Genomic DNA, 23199 nt, shown 5'->3' on the forward strand with positions numbered 1-23199 from the left:
TGTAGGAGGAATAAGAAGAAAGGGGAGAATAGACTGGACTTTATTCTATCTATGATCTATCTATGATGTTATTCTAAGATGTTCGGATGTTTGCTGCCACCACCTGTCATTGAATCTAAATTCACTTCCACTTAAACAATGCGACAGGAACACTGCTTAATTTAGTTATCTCTCACGTGTTCATCAAGATATCTCTCTAGCCTTAACTCTCACTTGTGGGGACATTGATTCAAAAAGAGGACTAAACAAAAGTCAAGTTTGTTATTCTACACAGATATTTATTGAATCCAAACTTTCTCAAATTATTCCAATTAACGATTCTACACAGATATTTATTGAATCCAAATTTTCTCAAATTATTCCAATTAACACTTTGACATCCTACTATTTAACACAATATTAACCAAATTAAAAGGGGGGGGGGGGATCACCCACTCCATACACGCCCACACCATACATGGCTAAATGGTTCAGCTCGTCACCACTAAGACACCCAATCAAGACAATGCATTACTGACACTCTTACCTCACAACTCAGACGGATACACCCTGAGTGTGCCTGGAGTGTCACCCGTCAGGGTGGGGAAGCTGGCTGGTCACCTTCTCTCTCTGTAAGGCGGTCGCTAACTGAATCTCCCAGCCCTCCCCAACGTGGGGAAAGCTGTGTACTCTCTTCCTCATGCCCAAATAAGGCCCGAGAAGCAAAAATAGGACCCAGGCGGGTCCTGCAGTACACAAGGCACCTCTTTGTTCAATAGTACTCAGCACAAGCCAGCCCACTCCTCCACTACCGCAGCCTCCTCACCAACACACACCCACACGCACACACACACACACAAGTACAACTCACAATTATACTTCACAATTATACATGAAAGAGTGCAAAATACTTGCACTGTTACATGACCACTTAAATTTAACGGCCTTCCGCAACAAGTCTGTGAGAGGAGTGGCAACACTGGAAAAGTTCTGACAAAAGCGTCGATAGTACGCACACATACCGATAAATCTTTGATCGTCCTTTTTAGACTTTAGCACTGGATACTCCAGAATGGCACTGATTTTATCTTGCCGAGGTAACACTTTTCCTTGGCCCACTTCATAACCGAGGTACGTCACTGTGCCTTGGCCAAAATGACACTTTTTAGCATTTAAGGTAAGATTTGCCTTTTTCAAGATTGTGAACAACTGGCGTAACCTAGCAATGTGGTCAGCCCAATTACTGTCAAAAAGCACGATATCATCTAAATACGCCCGACAATTTAGCACCTTAGCGAGCAGAGAGTTCATAAGTCTCTGGAACGTGGCAGGGGCATTACGCAAGCCGAACGGTAACACTTGATACTCAAAAACCCCCTCGAGTGTCACGAACGCAGTTAGTTGTTTAGCACGTTCAATGAGTGGGATTTGATAATACCCCCTCGAGAGGTCGAATTTCGAGACGTACTTGGTGTTTCCCAGCTCGTCGATGCAGTCCACGAGGAGGGGCAGCGGATAGGCATCCACAATAGTCACCTTGTTGAGCTGCCGATAGTCGGTGCATAATCGCCAGGAGCCGTCTGGTTTGGGGACCAAAAGGCAGGGCGAGCACTAAGAGCCCTGGCTCGGCCGGATGAGGCCGTGCTGGAACAAGAAGTCGACCTCCTCCCGTACGATGGCCTTCTTTTCTGGACTCATCCGATAGGGTTGAAGGCGAATGGGGGTGTAGTCCGTCAACTTGACATCATGGTAAATGGCATCAGTCTGGGTCGGGACCTCCCCGAACAGACTGGAGAATTCATCAAGCAACGACTGCACCTCTTCACGTTGGGCCACCAGCAAATGGGACAGTTCCTCCTCCACAGCATTCACAGGACTAAAATTATTGAAAATGAGATTAGTTGGGTTCCCAGAACAATCATCCCCTCTCTCACTGGAAATGGAAACGGAAACATTGGTTAGTGCAATGGGCCTGGGGCCCTGGAACTTCTTCAGCCGATTTACATGTACGAGCATTACCTGGTTACGTTTGTCAGAGTGCCTCACTTTGTACGTGAGGTCCCCAGTCTTTTCTGTCACAATGTAGGGGCCTTCGTACTTGTGGGACATAGTGTTCCCTAGTCGAGGCTTTAATACCAGGACAGGGTCGCCAGGCTGAAATACCCGTAACTTAGATTTAGCATCGTTACGTTCTTTCATCTTTTCTTGGGCCTTGCCAAGATACTTTAATGCAGCCGCCTTGCAGTCCTTAAGTCTCTGGTGGTGTTGCGCAAAGAAAGCCGAACCTTCGGTTAACGTTACGTTCCCTAACAGATTCTCCTGTAACATTTGCAAGGGTCCACGAACTTTATGGCCAAAGACTAACTCAAAAGGAGAACAACCCAGTGAACTTTGTAACTCCTCTCTAGCAGCAAACAAAACATATGGCAAGTTCTCATCCCAGAAGGTGTGGGAACTCTCGCACGATGTCTTCAACATCTGCTTCAGATTTAGATGGAAACGTTCAATTACCTCCTGACTCTGTGGATGGTATGGGCTGGAAACCTTATGAGTTATTCCATGGTCCTTACAAAATTGCTCAAAAATATCAGACTTAAAGTTAGTACCATTGTCAGTTTGCTCGACCCGAGGCAGTCCAAAAGTGGAAAAAAATTGCAACAAACGAGCAACAACAGTTTTTGCTTGGATGTTCCTTACAGCAAAAGCCTCTGGGTAACGAGTAGTGATACACATCATCGTGATTACGTAAATATTACCAGACTTAGTTCTAGGTAATGGTCCAACACAGTCCATTACCACATGAGAAAATGCATGGTTCCTCTGGCACAACAATAGGCCTTAGAGGAGCTTTAGGTGGAGTCTGGTTTGGTTTCCCAACCAGTTGACAAACAATACACGCATTACAAAATTTTGCCACATCGCTTTTCAGTTTGGGCCAGAAAAAATACTTTAAAATTTTGTGATACGTACTATTAATACCTTGATGTCCCCCTATAGGATCATCATGAGCAGCTGCCAAAACTCTTTCTCTATAGCAGGTCGGCAACATAACCTGGTGGACTACCTCCCACTCATTTGACAAGGGAGCACTCTGTGGTCTCCATTTTCTCATCAAAATCCGATCATTGTAGTAGTACCCAGTTGCTGCGTCTACAATTTCCTCCATAGAGACAGCTGTCTCATGACAATCTGCAAAAGTGGGGTCAGCTTTCTGTAACTCACTCAAGGAGGCATCTAGGCCTTGGTCAGATGCCATTGGCCGAGGCTCAACAGGGTTCTCCTCCACCTCCCCACTACTCTCGGTGGGTGGCGGTGGCAGGCTCTCCACAATATCCTCGGCCATGTCATCGAGTCGGGCCATGAATGTGTCCGCGAGGTCCAATTGTTTTTCACCACTCGGAAAGTTCCTCGTGTCCTCGGGATTTACCACCTTGGCAAGCACAGGGCTGCCCTTACATTTAAGTCCCATCGACCTGGTCACTGCGCATGCAGGGTACACAACATTATTTTTTTTTTTTTTTTGAGATATATACAAGAGTTGTTACATTCTTGTACAGCCACTAGTACGCGTAGCGTTTCGGGCAAGTCCTTAATCCTACGGTCCCTGGAATACGATCCCCTGCCGCGAAGAATCGTTTTTTCATCCAAGTACACATTTTACTGTTGCGTTAAACAGAGGCTACAGTTAAGGAATTGCGCCCAGTAAATCCTCCCCGGCCAGGATACGAACCCCTGACATAGCGCTCGCGGAACGCCAGGCGAGTGTCTTACCACTACACCACGGAGACTGATCAAATTATAGCAATTATACTCTGCGACGGGTGGATCCAGGCAAACCTTAGGGGTAGGCAACATAATAGGCAGTCTGGAGTCCCCTACCTTATCCCTTGCTAAATCATTACCAACTATTACATCAACATTAGGGAAAGGTAGGTATGAAGTGACTCCGACTGTACAAACATCCTTGTGGAAATCAGATTCCAGGGTAACCTTATGGAGGGGTACTTCTCGAGTATCACTAGTGACACCCTCGACCAGTACCACCTCTCCAGTGTCGAGAGTGTTGGCACCTTGCAACACACTCTCTAAAATTAAAGTCTGGATGGCACCGGTGTCTCGGAAGATCACCACGTCCTTCCAGGAAGAACCCTCAGACAAAAGTAGTCTCCCTTTCAATAAGAATGGGGTAAGCAGGTCCAACCACTGTGGGTTGGAGGTCTTACCCCCTCACTCTTCCGAAGGCCTCAAGCCCTGTGTCACAACTAGAGCATTGGGTTTTTTTTCCAGGTACAGTTGCCAACAACGGCTAATAATGTGGTTTGGACGTTTACAGTGACCACAGATACGTCGGGGAGAAGAGACATTACTAACAGAATTACCCTTCGGTTCACCCTTAGGTACCGTGGGGCTAGACACTTTAATAGGGTTAGTTATGTTTGAAACAGAAGGTGCATTAGTTAAAGGGTTAGAATGAGCTGGTCTGGACTGGCTGTGGGTATAAGTTTTGCTACTCTGTGGGGTATAATTATTTTTATTGGGCCTTGTTTCTCGCCAATTGGTAGTTTTCTGCCAACTTGGCCAAATCCCCTATTTTAGAATTTACCTCTACCCTTCCTCTTTTATACTGAGCTACAATATCTGGTATACTATCTATAAACTGTTCTATTAACATAATATTCTTAAGTGCCTCGTATGTTTCGGCTTTAGCCGAGCGAATCCATTTATCAAACAATCTAATTTGATCATTAGCAAATTCAGTGAGCGGTTGGATGTGAGTAGGCCTAAGGTTGCGATAAGCTTGGCGGTGAGCTTCAGGAGTAATTTCATATGCCTGCAAATTTGTTCCCTTACTTTATCATATTCAAAACACTCTTCATCAGGCATATTTATAAAAATATCTTGGGCCTTACCCCTAAGTCTTCCCTGTAGGATTTTCACCCACTCTTCCTTTGGCCAGTTCATGGAATGGCCAATCTCTGAAAATGGTTGAAAAACCTTTCAGGGTCTGACTCTGAAAATTCAGGCAAGTTATGCTTTTTCTCATAATGCCTGGGCTTTGAATCCCCGGCAGGTGGTGGTCCCGTGGCATTCGCTTTAATTCTAGCCTCCTCGGTTTTGAGTCTTTGCTCCTCTAATTTTATTTTTGCTAACTCTAGAGTTAACTCTCTGTCCCTATGAGCTGCACTTTCTGCTTGTCTAGGCTGGCATAAAGGTGTATCACTTGCCAATAGTTCTTCATCAATACAATGTTGTAATATTTCGTTCACCAAAGTCCACTTTTTATCCGCGTCATTTAATTCTAGGCCAAATTCCTTGCCTAACAATACTAAATTAGACTTGGTGAGTTTCTTTATCTCTACCGCTGAAGGCTCCTTTGCCAGTCTCTGCATTTCAGATGACATCACTAATAATTTTAGCTCCTAGCCAAAGAAAAAATTAAAAATAAAAATTGAAAAAAAGAAACAAAAATTTGCACGGCCCCTAACACAATGCCACACTAACCTTAATCGTGAAGGGATCCAGCTGGGTGTCCAGTCAGTGCAAGAATGTCCTTTGCTAGATGAGCTGGACCCTAGGCTAGCACACAACCGTTCTGCGGAAAACAAAAAATTTTAGTTTTGGCACTCAAGAATCTAATTTTTTACAATTATAAAGTTCCTCCCGGACTGGCCAACCACTTGTTAAATAAAAGGAGTGTCTGTTCTATGGGGAATCTAGTGCTATTCAGGGGGTAAGGTCAGTCAGAATAAAGATGTATCTATTTGGGGAGATCAGTAAGGCCCGGCCCCCAAGGAAAACTAGAAGTAGCGCTGACTACTTGGCTACACAACAAGGTCAATCTAGGGAATGATCAAGATCTCCTACACAGGAAGAACGATACTCTTATAATTCATGTACTTATGTATTAACCCCTTAACAACCCCCCATATACACTCACACCAGTAACAATAATAATAATAACTTTACCACACTACCTTACGTTAAAAGCCTTGGTCCACATAAGCAGGATACAAGGTTTTACACTGAACAATGAATCTTCCAGTACTGATGTTAAGGACTATCTTACAGGTAACTATCCACAGTCTCTGTACCTAAAGCCTACTAATTCCACTGATGTCAATGAGATAATCCTTTCCCTTAAAACCAAGTCTAGTGCCCTCGAGGAGATACCAACTTTAATTTACAAAAAAGCCTCCAGATCTTTAGCCCCTGCTATTGTATTGCTCTTCAACAAGTCACTTGAACTCCAAACCTTTCCAGACATTCTAAAAAAAGCAAGAGTAACCCCTGTCCACAAATGTGGTGATCTCACAGATGTTAACATACAGACCTATATCAATCCTGCCTAACTTGTCAAAAATATTCGAAAAACTAATCTACAAGCAGCTTTACTCTTTTTCTAGCCAAACACAATATACTTAGCTCTTGTCAATATGGCTTCAGACCCAAAAAAGCACTAACGATGCACTTATTAGTATGATTAACTTGATTCACGCAGCTCTTGATAAAAAGGAGTTCCCTGTTGGGTTATTTGTGGACCTGCGTAAGGCTTTTGACACTGTCAACCACCAAAACCTTCTTTTATTTATTTATTTATTTATTTATTTATTTATTTATTTATTTATTTATATATACAAGAAGGTACATTGGGTTAGTGAGAATACATTGGATAGTACAGTATTTACATTCTTGTAGAGCCACTAGTACGCACAGCGTTTCGGGCAGGTCCTTAATCTAGCAGATAATTTTAAGTAGGTAATTTCAATCAGAATTGATAAATGATAAAGATACATTACAAGAGAAAAATGAGATGAGAGAGATAAGTAGGAATATTAAAGCACATTGTTATATTAAAGCTCTGATTGATTACATTGACAGCTTGATTAGTAATTTAAACAAGGTTAATAGACACCATACAGCAGATTAACAGCACATATAAGACAGCAATGATCACAATGGTAAAGATGTTCAGATTGGGTACATAAAGATTGGGAGACTGGGTAGCAAAAGATACAGATAAACAAGATTTATAAACACCATACCACAGATTGACAGCACATATAAGAAAACAGCAATGAACACAATGGTAAAGATGTTCAAATTGGGAACATAAAGGTTGGGAGATTGGGTAGCAATTGATACAATGCAATTTTAAAGCAAAAAGTGAAAAACTATGAAGATGAAATTAGGTACTTTTTAGTATTGATTTTGAATGATGTAAAAGTTGGACAGCTTTTCAATTCAGTAGGGAGTGAGTTCCATAAACTGGGTCCCTTTATTTGCATAGAGTGTTTACACAGATTAAGTTTAACTCTGGGGATATCAAAGAGATATTTATTTCTGGTGTGGTGATAATGGGTCCTATTACATCTATCCAAGAAGAGTTTCAGACAAGGATTTGCATTTAAGAACAGGGTTTTGTAAATGTAGTTGACACAAGAGAATTTGTGGAGTGAGATTATGTTTAGCATGTTTAGGGAGTTAAACAAGGGGGCTGTGTGTTGTCTGAAAGCAGAATTTGATATTATTCTGATAGCAGATTTTTGCTGGGTGATGATGGACTTGAGGTGGTTTGCAGTGGTTGAACCCCATGCACAGATACCATAGTTGAGATAGGGATAGATTAGTGCATAATATAGAGAGATGAGAGCAGAGTTAGGAACATAATATCTGATTTTGGAGAGTATACCAACTGTTTTAGAGACTTTCTTAGTTATGTGTTGTATGTGGGTACTGAAGTTGAGTCTCTTGTCTAGGAATATGCCAAGAAACTTTACATCATTTTTATTGCTAATGTTTACATTGTCAATCTGAAGCTGAATTGCATTTGTAGATTTGCTTCCGAATAGGATGTAGTAGGTCTTTTCTATGTTAAGTGTTAGTTTGTTGGTTGACATCCATAAGTGGACTTTTTTTAGTTCATTATTAACAACACCATTTAGTGTATGTGGGTTGGGGTTGGAGTAGATGAGGGTAGTATCATCAGCAAACAAAATAGGTTTCAGAATGTTAGAGACATTAGGCAGATCATTAATATATATAAGAAAAAGAAGAGGTCCCAAGATGCTGCCCTGTGGCACTCCAACAGTTATTGGTAGAATGGGAGAGATTATATTATTGATGGCTACACATTGGTGTCTATCACTAAGATAGGATTGGATATAGTCCAGTGCATGGCCTCGGATTCCATAATGATGGAGTTTACTTAAGAGGTAATCGTGATTAACAGTATCAAAGGCCTTTCTCAGGTCAATGAAGAGTCCAATTGGAAACTCATTTTTGTCAAGAGCTGAGTAAATTATACCAAGGAGACTAATAATTGCATCATTGGTACTCTTTTGAGAGCGGAATCCAAACTGACAGGGGCTAAGAATGTCGTAATTCTTCTTAAATTACATCATTATGGAGTCAGAGGACACTCCCTGCAATACCTCAAATCTTATCTTACTGACAGGCTCCAGTATGTTTCTGTGAATAATACAATTTCTCCCACCCTACCCATCAACATTGGTGTTCCTCAGGGCAGCATACTTGGCTCTCTCATCTTTCTTCCAAATGCCTCCCAACACCTCAAACCAATTCTATTTGCTGACGACACAACCTTCATTTACTCCAGTCCTGACCCCCTTGCTCTAAATGCCACAGTAAATACTGAGCTAGAGAAAGTCCATCTTTGGCTTACTGCCAACAAACTCACCCTTAATATTGACAAAACGTTTTATATTCTGTTTGGCAATAAATCCTCTAATCAAATAAATCTCAAAATAAACAATACCCAAATTTGTAACAAATTAGATGGCAAATTCCTTGGCGTTCTCATCGACCACAAGCTGAATTTCCAGGGACACATTCTAAATATATCAAAAAATGTTTCAAAAACTGTTGGCATTCTTTCTAAGATCAGAAATATGTACCCCGCCCTGCCCTGGTGACTCTCTATTACTCCCTCATCTATCCATATCTCAACTATGGTATTTGTGCTTGGGGTTCTACTACCCAAAATCACTGACGTCCTCTAATTACTCAACACAAAGCTGCTATTAGGACAATATCCAACTCTGGCCCCAGACATCACTCGGTACCCCTACTCAAATCACTGAATATGTTAGATATTAAGTCATTGCACATTCTCTCATGTGTATTATACATATATAAAACGCTGAACTGTAATGTCAATCCTGACCTCAAAAGATTCATTGAAGGTTGTAACAGAACCCATGAGCACCACACCAGAAATAAATACAGTTTTGATATTCCTAGAGTACGTCTTAATCAAACTAGAAATGCTCTTCAAATCAAGGGACCCAGAATGTGGAATGATCTTCCCAACCATGTTAAAGACAGTACCTCTCTCAACCAGTATAAGTTAAAAACGAAGCACTACCTAATAAATTCCCTGTAACCTACCTTACCCCTCTGTTGTCAACCCATGTATGTTTTTTTTTCAAAACAACGCTGTTTGAATGTAATTTTCTGTAATAATTTGTTAATTGTATTTGTGCTGCTTTTTCAGCCATGTTCCCCCCTCTTTTACCTCTATTTTTATTTGTTCTCAACACATTTTATTCTTTTTACCCATTAGTATTAAGCTTTAGTCATTAATGTTTTTCCTGCCCGAAACGCTTTGCGTAATAGTGGCTTTAGGCATTGTATGTACTAGCTCTATTTATTAATCCAACAAACTCTGTAAAATCTCTTTATGTATGTACCTTACCTAAATAAACATTATTTATTTATTTATTTATTATAACACAAGCTAGGGTAAAGCTCTACTATTGAATTACTTGAAGTTAGAGTCAGCTTAGAGTAGGGGGACCACGTGGTTCCAATGGAACCCCCTTTAGAATAACTAGTAATATAAACTCTAAAAACACCTACTACACACAAAATATACTACTCTACACATAGAACATGAGTATGCCAGAGATTGAATAATGTACTCAGTATATACTTATCTTGAACAAGACACAGAAATAAGGAAACGAAGAGGAAGGAGAGGAGATTCCTTTCACCACAGCCAGCCACCAGAGAAGGCCGCTTCAGCCCAGATCAGCCTCCCGCATTCGTGTGGTGCCGGGAAGAGCCTAATTGATCGTGCAGCTATACACATTAAAACATTTTCCCCTATGCCTCCTATTGTTACTTTACTCGTTCTAAGGATAGTTAATCTTATAACAATGTTACTTAATCCACAACAAGTTCAAGAGTCTGAATGCTTTGTGAGCAACAAGAATTGTCTTACGTCTGGCAGGGAAGATACGAACAATTACACGTCGACAAGCGTGTCCACTACTACAAGGTAGTTTATTTAGTTCAATTTTGACCTCTGGTTTCCAACTAAAGAACCCAAGGTCGTAACAATGTCTGAGGACTAAATTAACTTAAAATGTACCCCCGTAGTAGTAAGCATAGCCTAGTGACATGGCAAACATGTTCTGCAGAAACCTAATGGCAGAAGAAATGTAATTAGAACTAGGTATAACAGTCAGGACACAAAGGGGAAATAAAGTGTATAGACACAACACTTAACGGAGCCCGACCAAGACATAATGGGAAATCCTAGAATTAACAGGCGGGCAGAAAATACCTATAGTGACTGGGGAAAACTGATATGACAAATGGGAGTTTTCCCAGGGCGTGAGGCCGGTTGCCAAGGAATAAGGAAAAGGGTTTCCTGACTCTTACTAGCACCTAGACTGGGCAAAGGATTAGCTGCGGACAGCGGGACACTTGGGGGCCGCGCTGCACCCCCCTCCCCACTTGCGGTGGGGAAGACAGAGGGACACTGGCACAAAGCATGACTGGGAACAGCCACTTGCATGAAGGGGAGGCGGGTGGGAGTTTCGAGTACTGCGACGGTCGGGTGGAGAGAGAGCGAGCCCCTCTCTGCCCCGGAATTTATATGGCCCCGGACTTCCCGCGCATCTGCGCGGGGCGCACTGCGCAACTGTTTCTTTGTCCCCCCTCTTCAGAAACATCTCCGATTTGTATTTCAAATCAGAGGCCATTTCCAGGACCATTTAGGGAGACTGTGGACTGCCCAAGATGAACTGCCCTCTGCAGTACCGCTGCCCCCAGACGTCACCTCTGTGGACACAAAACGTCATCAATGACCTTGCCGATACTGGTGAAACTAGGAAATACCACTAACCCACTAGGCAGTTGACATTGTGCTCTGTAGCACACACTAGGTGGTGCTGGTCTTGATTCGCCACCTCACCAGAGGTCACTCATAACGACCCCTCTGGCTGACCCAAGCAGGCATCTTTAGCCATTTGCAGGTACTAGATAACCACCACCAGATGACATTGTCCGTTTTACGTACTATTCCCGGGGAAGTTCGGGTGCGGACTCTTAGATGGCACTGGAACTGCCACTCTACCCCCTGACAAGGGTGACGAGTCCGTAACACTCATTTGTTTCGGCTTTAGCCGAGCTAATCCATTTTTCAAACAATCTTATTTGATCGTTAGCAAATTCAGTGAGAGGTTGGTTGTGAGTAGGCCTAAGGTTGCGATAAGCTTGACGGTGTGGTTCAGGCGTAATTTCATATGCCCTCAAAATCCGATCCCTGACTTTACTATAAACAAAACAATCGCTGTCAGGCATGTTTATAAAAATATCTTGGGCTTTACCTCTAAGCCGCCCCTGCAAGATTTTCACCCACTCTTCCTCTGGCAAGTTCATGGACATATCCAGTCTGAAAATGGTTGAAAAACCTTTCAGGGTCTGACTCTGAAAATTCAGGCAAGTTATGCTTTTTATCAGAATGCCTGGGGTTTGAGTCCCTGGCAGGTGGTGGTACAGTGGTATCTACTCTAATTCTTGCTGCCTCATTTTCGAGCCTATGCTCTTCTACTTTAGCATTTTGTTCTGACAGTTTAGCCTCCTGCTCTGCCAGTCTTAACTGGGCTAGTTGTAATTCTAACTCCATATTTCTACTAGCTACACTTTCAGCTGGACTGGGCTGGCATAAAATTGTATCACTTGGCAATAGTTCTTGGTCTATATAATGCTGTAAAATTTCATTCACCAAAGTCCACTTTTTATCAGTGTCGTTTAACTCGAGGCCAAATTCCTTGCCTAACAATACTAAATTTGATTTGGTGAGCTTCTTAATCTCTACCACTGAAGGGTCATTTGCCAGTTCCTGCCTTTTAGCCGCCATCACTAATTAATTTAGCTCCTAACCAAAGAAAAAAATAAAAAATAAAAATCGAAAAAAAACAAAAATTTGCACGGCCCCTATCACCCTCCGTCACTATGTGAAGGAGTGCGAAAAGATACGTGAATTTAGAGACAATTCTATAACCAATGTTCCAGCGATGTGTCAATATTTCATTCAAAATGATCTGCTACCAGAAATTTTAGCCAAATATCCCCAGTTTGCTAACTGTAGGTTTTATTTATTTATTTATATATTTATTTATATGTATACAAGAAGGTACATTGGGTTTGTGAGAATACATTGGATAGTACAGTATTTACACTCTTGTAAAGCCACTAGTACGTGCAGCGTTTCGGGCAGGTCCTTAATCTAACAGATAATTTTAAGTAGGTTATTTCTATCAGAATTGATAAATGACAAAGATACATTGCAAGAGAAAAATGAGATGAGAGTGCTTAGTAAGTATATTAAAGCACATTGTTATATTAAAGCTCTGATTGATTACATTAAATAAATAAATAAATGTTTATTTAGGTAAGGTACATACATACAAGAAATTTTTACAAAGATTGGTGGACTTATAGATAGAGCTAGTACATACAATGCCTAAAGCCATTATTACGCAAAGCGTTTCGGGCATGAAAAACTTAAATGACTAAAGCTTAATACTAATTGAGCATAAAGAGTAAAATGAAAACATGGAATGAAAACATAGCTGAAAAAGCAGCACAAATACAATTCTGTCGACAAACAGTGCTCTTTAAAAAACAAAACAAAAACAGACATTGGTTGACAATAGAGGGGTAAAGTAGGTTACAGGGAATTTATTAGGTATAGCTTCGTTTTTATCTTAAACTGGTTGAGAGAGGTACAGTCTTTAACATGGTTGGGAAGGTCATTCCACAATCTGGGTCCCTTGATTTGTAGAGCATTTCTAGTTTGATTAAGTCGTACTCTAGGAATATCAAAACTGTATTTATTTCTGGTGTGGTGCTCATGGGTTCTGTTACAACCTTCTATGAAGCTTTTGAGGTCAGGATTGGCATTACAGTTTAGCGTTTTATATATGTATAATACGTGTGATATGTATAATATGTATTCTATCAAAAATATTTGAAAAAATTATTTACAAACAGCTCTATTCCTACCTCGTAAAATTCGACATACTCAGCCCCTGCCAGTTTGGCTTCCGGTCCCAAAAGAGCACCAACGATGCAATCATTAGTCTCCTTGACGTTATCTACTCAGCCCTTGACAAAAATGAGTTTCCGATTGGACTCTTCATTGACCTAAGAAAAGCCTTTGATACTGTTAATCACAACTACCTCTTACTTAAACTCCAGCATTATGGAATCCGAGGCCTTGCCCTTGACTACATCTGATCCTATCTTAGTGACAGACACCAATATGTAACCATCAATGATACAACTTCTTCCACTCTACCAATTACCGTTGGAGTGCCACAGGGCAGTATCTTAGGACCTCTTCTATTTCTTATATATATAAACGATCTGCCTAATGTCTCTAATATTCTCAAACCTATATTGTTTGCTGACGATACTACCCTTATCTATTCAAACCTTAACCCACATACACTAAATAATGTTGTGAATAATGAATTAAAAAAAGTCCACTTATGGATGTCAACGAACAAACTAACATTAAACATCGAAAAGACTTACTACATCTTATTTGGAAGCAAATCATCAAATGCAATTCAGCTACAGATAGACAACATTAACATCAGAAATAAAAATGATGGCAAGTTTCTTGGCCTATTCCTAGACAAGAGACTCAACTTCAGCACCCACATTCAACACATAACTAAGAAAGTCTCTAAGACAGTTGGTATACTCTCCAAAATCAGATATTATGTTCCTAACTCTGCTCTCCTCTCACTATATTATGCACTAATCTACCCCTATCTTAATTATGGTATCTGTGCATGGGGGTCTACCACTGCAAACCACCTTAAGCCCATCATCACACAGCAAAAATCTGCTATCAGAATAATAACTAACTCTGCTTTCAGACAACACTCAGCTCCCTTGTTTAAATCCCTAAACTTGCTAAATATTAACTCCCTCCACACATTCTCTTGTGTCAACTACATTTACAAAACCCTGTTCTTAAATGCAAACCATGCTCTGAAACTCTCCCTGGACAGATGTAATAGGACCCTGTTACGACCCTGGGTTCTCCAGTGGAAACCAGAGGTCAAAATTGAGCTATTAAACTTTCTGGTAGTACAGATGAGTGCATATCGAGCGGCAATTGTTTGTATCTTCCCTGCCAGACGTAAGACTATTATTGTTTCTCAAAGAGCATTTAAAGACTGAGCTGGGGGTTGATTATTAAATAATAACATAGGCACCAACTTTGCTTACTAATACTTTCTAATCATTTGTAAAGTAACAATACGTTGCATAGGGGAAGATCTTTAATGTGCTTAGCTGCACGATCAATTAGGCTCCTTCCGGCACCACGACATGGGAGGCCTAGCTGGTCGCTAGGAGGTTCGTCTCTGGCTGGCGTTCGTGCGGACGAGACCTACTCTGTGGCTGCACCCCTAATCTCCTCCCTTCTCCTCTTACTTATTTCCCTTACCTTAAGTTCCTGTACCATTAAGTAAGGTATTGTATGATTTCTAAGTGTACCTTCTCTGGTAGTAACGATTGGTGAGACCTGGGGGTAGTAGTTGCCAGTGTTTTGGGTAACCCTAAGTGTTGTGTTTTGTATTAGGGTACCACGTGGGGTCTCACTACCCTAAGCTGCATCCAGCTTCAGTGCTTATCCAGTAGTACTTTACCCTAGCTTGTTATTAGTGTAAACCTTGTATCCTGCCTATGTGGACCAAGGCTTTTAACGTAAGATAGTGTGCTAAAGTTATTATTATTATTGTTATTGGTGTGAGTGTATATGGGGGGTTGTTAAGGGGTTAATAAATAAGTACATGAATTACAGAGTATTCCTTCTTCCAGTGTGGGAGCGCATTGATCAACCCTTAGACTAACATATATGGTCTAGTAGCAAGTTATTACTACTGTGGATAGTTTATTTTGGGGGCCGGGCCTTTTAGCTCTCCCATATTTGATACTCTTGTCTTCTAACTACCCTTACCCCTTAATAGTACCAGTACCCCATAGAAGCCCCACCCACATATTATTTATAACAGACCCATTATCACCACACCAGAAATAAATATCTCTTTGATATCCCCAGGGTCTATGCAAATTAAGGGACCTAGTTTATGGAACTCACTCCCTAGTGAATTGAAAAACTGTAAAACTTTTGCCTTATTTAAAAGCAAAACCAAAAGGTACCTAACTTCATCTTCTTAGTTTCCTACACTGAGCTTTAAATTTGCTCTGTACCTAGTGTTACCCAATCTCCTAATTTTTATGTAATATCAAACAACCTTATCATTGTGTTCATTGCTGTCTTCTTTTATGTGCTAGCCATATACTGTATTGTGACTACCATTTTTTGTCAACTACCATTCAAGCTGTCATTGCAATCAATCTTATATTGTTTCTGCTGTATTGTGCCTACCAATTTGTTGTCAACTACCATTCAAGCTGTCATTGCAATCAATCTTAGCTACCTATGTGCTTTAATATACTGTCCTTACAATTTTCTCTCATCTTTTTTTTTCATTTCATGTAATCTCTTATCATTTTTTTGTCTATAAATTTTGCAAGTATTTACCTCCTTAAAATTTTCTTAGATTAAGGACCTGCCCGAAACGCTGCGCGTGCTAGTGGCTTTACAAGACTGTATTTACCATATTTGTATCCTCACATTCCTCATGTACATTCTTGTATATGCATAAATAAATAAAATAAATAAATAAACATGAGAGAATGTGCAGTGACTTAATGTCTAACATATTCATTGATGTGAGTAGGGGTACCGAGTGATGTCTGGGGCCAGAGTTTGATATTGTCCTAATAGCAGCTTTGTGTTGAGTAATTAGAGGACGTAAATGATTTTGGGTAGTAGAGCCCCAAGCACAAATACCATAGTTGAGATATGGATAGATAAGGGAGTAATAGAGTCACCAGGGCAGGGCGGGGTACATAATATCTGATCTTAGAAAGAATGCCAACAGTTTTTGAAACTTTTTTTGATATATTTAGAATGTGTCCCTGGAAATTCAGCTTGTGATCAATGAGAATGCCATGGAATTTGCCATCTAATTTGTTACAAATTTGGGTATTGTTTATTTTGAGATTTATTTGATTAGAGGATTTATTGCCAAACAGAATATAGAAAGTTTTGTCAATGTTAAGGGTGAGTTTGTTGGCAGTTAGCCAAAGATGGACTTTATTTAGCTCAGTATTTACTGTGGCATTTAGAGCAAAGGGGTCAGGACTGGAGTAAATGAAGGTTGCATCGTCAGCAAATAGAATTGGTTTGAGGTGTTGGGAGGCATTTGGAAGGTCACTAATGTAGATGAGAAAGAGGAGAGGGCCAAGTATGCTGCCCTGAGGAACACCAGTGTTGATGGGTAGGGTGGGAGAAATTGAATTATTCACAGAAACATACTGGAGCCTGTCAGTAAGGTAGGATTTGAGGTATTGCAGGGAGTGTCCTCTGACTCCATAATGATGTAATTTAAGAAGAAGGTTTTGGTGGTTGACAGTGTCAAAAGCTTTACGCAGGTCCACAAATAACCCAACAGGGAACTCATTTTTATCAAGAGCTGTATGAATCGAGTTAAGCATACTAATAAGTGCATCATTAGTGCTTTTTTTGGGTCTGAAGCCATATTGGCAAGGGCTAAGTATATTGTGTTTGGCTAGATAAGAGTAAAGCTGCTTTAGATTAGTTTTTCAAAAATTTTTGACAAGTTTGGCAGGATTGATATAAGTCGGTAGTTGTTAACATCTGCGAGATCACCACATTTGTGGACAGGCGTTACTCTCGCTTTTTTTAGAATATCTGGAAAGGTTTGGAGTTCAAGTGACTTGTTGAAGAGCAATGCAATAGCAGGGGCTAAAGATCTGGAGGCTTTTTCTGTAAATTAAAGTTGGTATCTCCTCAAGGGCACTAGACTTGGTTTTAAGGGAAAGGATTATCTCATTGACGTCAGTGGAATTAATAGGCTTTAGGTACAGAGACTGTGGATAGGTACCTGTAAGATAGTCCTTAACGTCAGTACTGGAAGATGGAATATCATTTGCAAGGGATGACCCAATGGAAGAGAAGAACCTATTGAACTCAATGGCAGAATCAGAGGCTGAAAGCTGATCATCGTTATTGGACAGGAGTGTTGGTTTGTTATTTAAAGTCTTCTTTGATCCCAATATTTGTGAAATTGTGCTCCAAGTTTTTTTAATGTTGCTCTTTATTTGGGTAAATTTATCTTCGTAGTATTTAGTTTTGGCTCGTCTAATTATCTTAGATAGCAATAATGAGTAATTCTTTGAGAATTCTTTGGAGACAATTCCTAACTTATACTTCTTCTCAAGGTCATGTTTTATATTAATGGATTTAAGTATTCCCTTTGTAAGCCAGGGATTGTTAAGCCTTTTGGTTGTGACTTGTTTTGTAAGCATAGGACAGTTGGTGTTATAAAGGCTAAGAGTTTTTTGAAGAAAAGATTTCACTGCTAGGTTGATGTCCCCTATGTTACCTAACTCGGACTCCCAGTTGACATTATCAGCAGCAGTTATAAAATTGTCTATAGCAGTTTCATTGTGCAGCCTAAAACTTAACTCCCTTGACTCTAGAGGTGGTTTGCTAATGTTAGTTAAGAGAAATGTGGGGTAATGGTCTGTAGTGCTATCGGTGATTATACCTGAAGTAAGCGGAGAGGTTATGTTTGTCCAGATGTGATCTAGAGTCGTGGCAGTGCTATCAGTGATTCTAGTAGGTCTAGTGATTAAGGGTATGAGGAAGCAGGAATTCATACAGTTGACGAAGCTAACAGCAGTAGGGTGTTCAGACTCGCAGAGGTCAATATTAAAGTCCCCTGCGATAATTAGATGGTTTTTGTTCAGTCTGTTATCGAGTATTAGATTTCTAAGGTTCGAGTTGAATTCGGACACATCAGTGTTAGGAATTCTATAGACTGCACCCACAGACAGGACAGACTCAGCACCCTTGACTCTGAAGCTGGCGAAGATATACTCCCCATAGCAGTCTCTAGTTGACAGCTTGATTAATAATTTAATCAAGATTAATAGACACCATACAGCAGATTGACAGCACATAAGACAGCAATGATCACAATGGTAAAGATGTTCAAATTGGGTACATAAAGATTGGGAGACTGGGTAGCAAAAGATACAGATAAACAAGATTTATAAGTGAGTGTAACCTATCCACCGCTGCCCACTGGATGGGGGGCGGTGTGCAGGACAAACATATAAATTTTGACACTAGCTCTCCACATATGTCAGTTGCTTAATTTAGAACCTGTACTTGAGGTCGATCTCGAACCCATTGTTGATGTGACGACTTGTGTTGAATTTTGTAACTAGCTCATCAAGATTGTAACTTGCTTAGCTAAATGAATTGTAAGGTTCAGTCCCTGAGCCCATTATGTGCCTCTGTAACCCTTTCCACTACCGCCCATGTTACGACCCTGGGTTCCTCAGTGGAAACCAGAGGTCAAAATTGAGCTAAATAAACTGCCTTATAGTATTGGAAACGCATCACGAGGTGCATTTGTTTGTATCTTCCCTGCCAGACGTAAGACTATTCTTGTTTCTCAAAGAGCATTTAAAGACTGAGCTTGGGGTTGATTATTAAATAATAAAATAGGCACCAACTATGTTTGCTAATACTTTCTAATCATTTGTAAAGTAAACCTGAGTAAACTTGGGATAGCAATGCTGTACGATTAGTTGAGTAGTCTGCTGGCAGTGAGTCTACTGAGGGAGAAGAGTGGAGATGCGCTCTCTTCTCTGGCTGGCGTTGTGGTGAAAGGAAACCTCCTCCCTTCCTCTGTTTCTTTATTTCTGTATCGTTGTTATCCAGTTAAGTAGACTCTGTAGTTCCTCATTGTCTGGCATAAACGTGTTCTATGTGTAGAGTATTGATGTGTAGCAATTAGGTGTTCACTAGTGTTTATTTTTACAAGTTACTCTAGGGGGTTCCAGGGGAACCACGTGGGCTCCAGTGTTACCAGCAAGCTCCCTAGAGTCATTGCTAGTGTCCCTTGCCTAGTAGAACTTTACCCTAGCTTGTTCTCAGTGTAAACCTTGTATCCTGCTAATTATGTGGACCAAGGCTTTTAACGTAAGATAGTGTGGTAAAGTAATTATTATTATTGTTATTGGTGGTAATATATATGGGGGGTTGTTAAGGGGTTAATAAATAAGTAAGTTAGTAAAGGAGTATCCATTCTTCCTGTGTAGGAGATCTATGATCAACCTCTAGACTGACATTGTGTACCCAATTATTATTCTGTAGATATTCCACTTGGGGGCCGGGCCTTTTGGATCTCCCATATGTGATAACTCTTAATGCTAACTACTGCCCCTACACCCATGTTATACTATACCCCCCATAGTACAGACTCCCATTTATAACAGTCCACAATATGGGTATGGGGTGCATAATAAATGAACTAAACTAACTAACCCTATCACAAGGCTACATTTACCTCAATCATGAAGGGATCCAGCTGGGGGTCCAGTCAGTGCAAGTTGTATCCTTTGCTAGATGAGCTGGGCCCTAGGCTAACACACAACTGTTCTGCAGAAAACAAGAATTTTTAGTTTTGGCACTCAAAAAATCTATTTTTTTCAATAAAAATGTTCCTCCTGGACAGGCCCCCACTTGTTATAAATTTAAGTGCTGTTATGGGGGGTATAGAGTATTAAGGCCAGCAGTTAGAATCAGGAAGTATCAAAGTTAGTGGAGATCAGATAGGCCCGGCCCCCAATAAAAACATAAACAATATTCAATATCAGGCTTTAAGGTTAATATGTCCATCTAGCGGCTAATCACTGTTCCACTATACAGGAAGAATAGATACTCCTTTAAAAACTAACTTATTTATTAAACCCTCTTAACAACCCCCCATATACATCAACAACAATAACAAACTATTTTTCCACACTATCTTACTTTAAAAGCCTTGGTCCACATAGGCAGGATACAAGGTTTTACAATTAGGACAAGCTAGAGTAAAGTCTACTAGTGAAGAGTTTGAAAGCTTGAGGTATCTTGGGGTAGTAAGCCCACGTATACCCCATCACAACACAAACACTTAGGGATGCCCAAAACACTGGCTTAAACTACACAATAACTATACAAATCACACAAGCATATCTAGAGCCCAGGGGCTAGATTCATGAAGGTACTTACGAAGGTTTTTCTTCTTAGCTACGAATGTTTTCCTTCTTTTTGCGCCTTCGTGGCGGCTACGTCGGTATTCAGGTAGATACACTAAGTCGTAAAACGTTCGTAAGTTTGGTCCGAGATCTAAGTGTGGTTTCGACCACTCGTAGTTTTACGTAAACTGGATATAACTCAATTTTTTCTCTACTACATAACACTGGGATCGATTTTAAGATTTTGGAACATAAACAAAAGATTTTAAAAATTGAATCTCGTAAAGAGGAGTCCTTCGTGTTAGTTATATATGCATTCTCTGCTTGAAACTTTGAGTAAATATGTCTTTTATGATATTAGAATTAGTTTTATAATAGCAAGATATTATACCCGTAGTTATTAAGTAAATAAACACCTGGTGAACATGAAATATGAGAGAAGGTGATGAGCCCTGCCTAATGGGGATCATTTACTATCACCAAATGCCCCTGTTCACCTAGTAGTAAAGGTGTACCTTAGCTATACATACCCATTTCTTATTTATTTAGTTTGGTTTTATTTTGAAATTAAATCTGGGTGAGACATAAAATAATAATATGCTCCACAAATGATGTTAGGTAAGGAGAAGGGTATAAATGTCAAAAACTTTATTCATTGAATACTTAAAGCTATAATTATGACTATATGGACTACTAAAAAAGAGAGAGGGAAGTAGAGGTCCAAGACCTCTTCCTGTTACACAACTTGGGTGTGGAACAAGTAATTATCAAAAGAAGGCACCATGCCGGGAAGGCTATTGTCATGTTCATAGAAAACGGTACCATCCGTTTGTATGTGCTGCGGCTCAGACACCAGCAGAGAGGTAAACAAGAAAGCATACAGGACGCCACCAGCTTAGAAGCTGCTAGTCATGTATCATTTTAAGTACTAAAGTCAGTAACCAAGCAATGGCTTTATATCAACCCTACAACCAAGACTTCCTCAGCAACACACAAACACCACAGCTATATAGCAGTAAGGCAGTGAGGTAAGGCAGCTACTTATTTGAGAAATAGTCACTGATTTCACAACAAAGCAGTGAAGTTCTGTGGGGAAGAAAATGTATTACCATGATTTGGTGTCTAACCGACTAAGTAGCGCGCATCGAGCAGGGTACTTAAAAGCACACCACAGACTCGGCGACCTCTTGCTCGCCTCCTCCTCGCCAGATACACTACAAAACGCTCCGCCGCCATCCGTTACACGTGGACTACGACGCCGGTACCTCAGACGACTACAAGCCTTCGACATAGCCTTCCATGCCACCCCCTGTTGCCTACAAGGGCGGCTCACACAGGGCTCCTGATTGAGTGAAGTTTTCATTGTTAGCCATAGGCGTTCCAGAGCAGCCGGCCCATCTCCACTATCCTAAGGTACAGTCCTGCCCGTGTTTCCCCTCCACGCCCGCGTGTGGGGCGCCCTGTTTTAGTTAGGAATGTCCCCAGTGCCCGGCATGTGCCCAGCGCCTGTCCCTGGTTGCGTGTGTTCTGACGCAGTAGCTAGCTGCCCCAGGTTTATTTGCCCTCTCTAAGGACCCCGCCGTGCGGGCTGCACGGCGAGGTCCCTCCCCGCCCTCAGCCCCGTGCCCGGGAGTGCGTGTCGTGCAATGCACGTGTGGGTCTCCCTTGCACGAGGGCGGGCGGCGCCACACCTGGTGGTGTTGCCCGTGTGGCCTGGCCCAGTTTATTTATTTACTTAATTATACATGTACAAGAAGGTACATTGGGATTGTGAGGATACATAGCGTAGTAGCCACATTCTTGTCAAGTCACTAGTACGCGCAGCGCAGCTGGATCTGGTGGCCGGTGACGCCCACGTGGCCAGGCTTGCTTGCACTAGGCGTGGTCCTTGGGGGGCTCTGCTTCGCCCTTGACCTGGTGGGCACCCGGGCACGAGGCGTGCATGTGCGGGCTCGAACGCCCGGGGGCGGGCGGCGCCACACTGGTGGTGTCGCCCATCTGGCCGCCACTCCAGTTACTACAATTCTTTCCTACGGGAAAGATTAAGTTTTCTTTATGTTTATATCCTACTTTAATAAAATCGAGAATTACCCAGTTCCGAAGAATCGATTCAGTCGAATACAGCCACTTATTCTTTATTAGTGTTATCCTTTATAGTTATTATTGTCTATTATTATTCTTTATTATAATCGTCATTAATCTATCCTTAATTACTGGATAGAGTACAACTGCTGTACCACATTACTCGATGTCGTATAACATAACTGAAAAGTGCGCAAGTGATTATTAATCACTGGCTGGTTCATCGCCCTTACTATTGTTATTCTTCATTGTTATTATTCTTTATTATTTATTCTTTATTATAATTAATTATTCACCCAGCTGCTGAAGTTCCGGCTGGCGAGGTTCCAGCCGATGATCCAGCAGCTGAGGCTTCAGTTCCTAAGAATCTTTCCTTTAAGAAAAGGTTAAGTTTTCTTTATGCTTATATTATCTTTATTAAGATCAAGAATTACTTCGGTTCCGAAGAATCGATTCGGAACAATACTATCAATTATTCCTTTATTATTGTCTCTGGTTATTATTCTTTATTATTATTACTCTCTATTATAATTATTATTAACCCAGCTGCCAACCGTTGGTCCAGCAGCTGAGGCTTCAGTTACTATGAATCTTTAATTAAAAATCGAATACGTTTTCTCTATGCCTATATTATACTTTAATAAGAACATGATTTGCTTCAGTGGGGAGATGTTGGACAGG

General features: G+C 40.9%; 1 long non-coding RNA gene across 1 annotated transcript; it reads right to left on the minus strand.

Annotated features, from left to right (window-relative positions):
• Positions 1-257: 257 nt before the first annotated feature.
• Positions 258-19930, minus strand: LOC138349990 (uncharacterized). The gene is made up of 3 exons (XR_011221958.1): positions 19764-19930; positions 5482-5572; positions 258-1855 (listed from the first exon to the last, which is right to left on the minus strand). It is a non-coding gene; the product is annotated as an uncharacterized lncRNA (long non-coding RNA).
• Positions 19931-23199: the final 3269 nt, after the last annotated feature.

The sequence above is a fragment of the Procambarus clarkii genome, chromosome 43 (genome assembly GCF_040958095.1).
Source record: "Procambarus clarkii isolate CNS0578487 chromosome 43, FALCON_Pclarkii_2.0, whole genome shotgun sequence".
Lineage (NCBI taxonomy): Eukaryota > Metazoa > Arthropoda > Malacostraca > Decapoda > Cambaridae > Procambarus > Procambarus clarkii.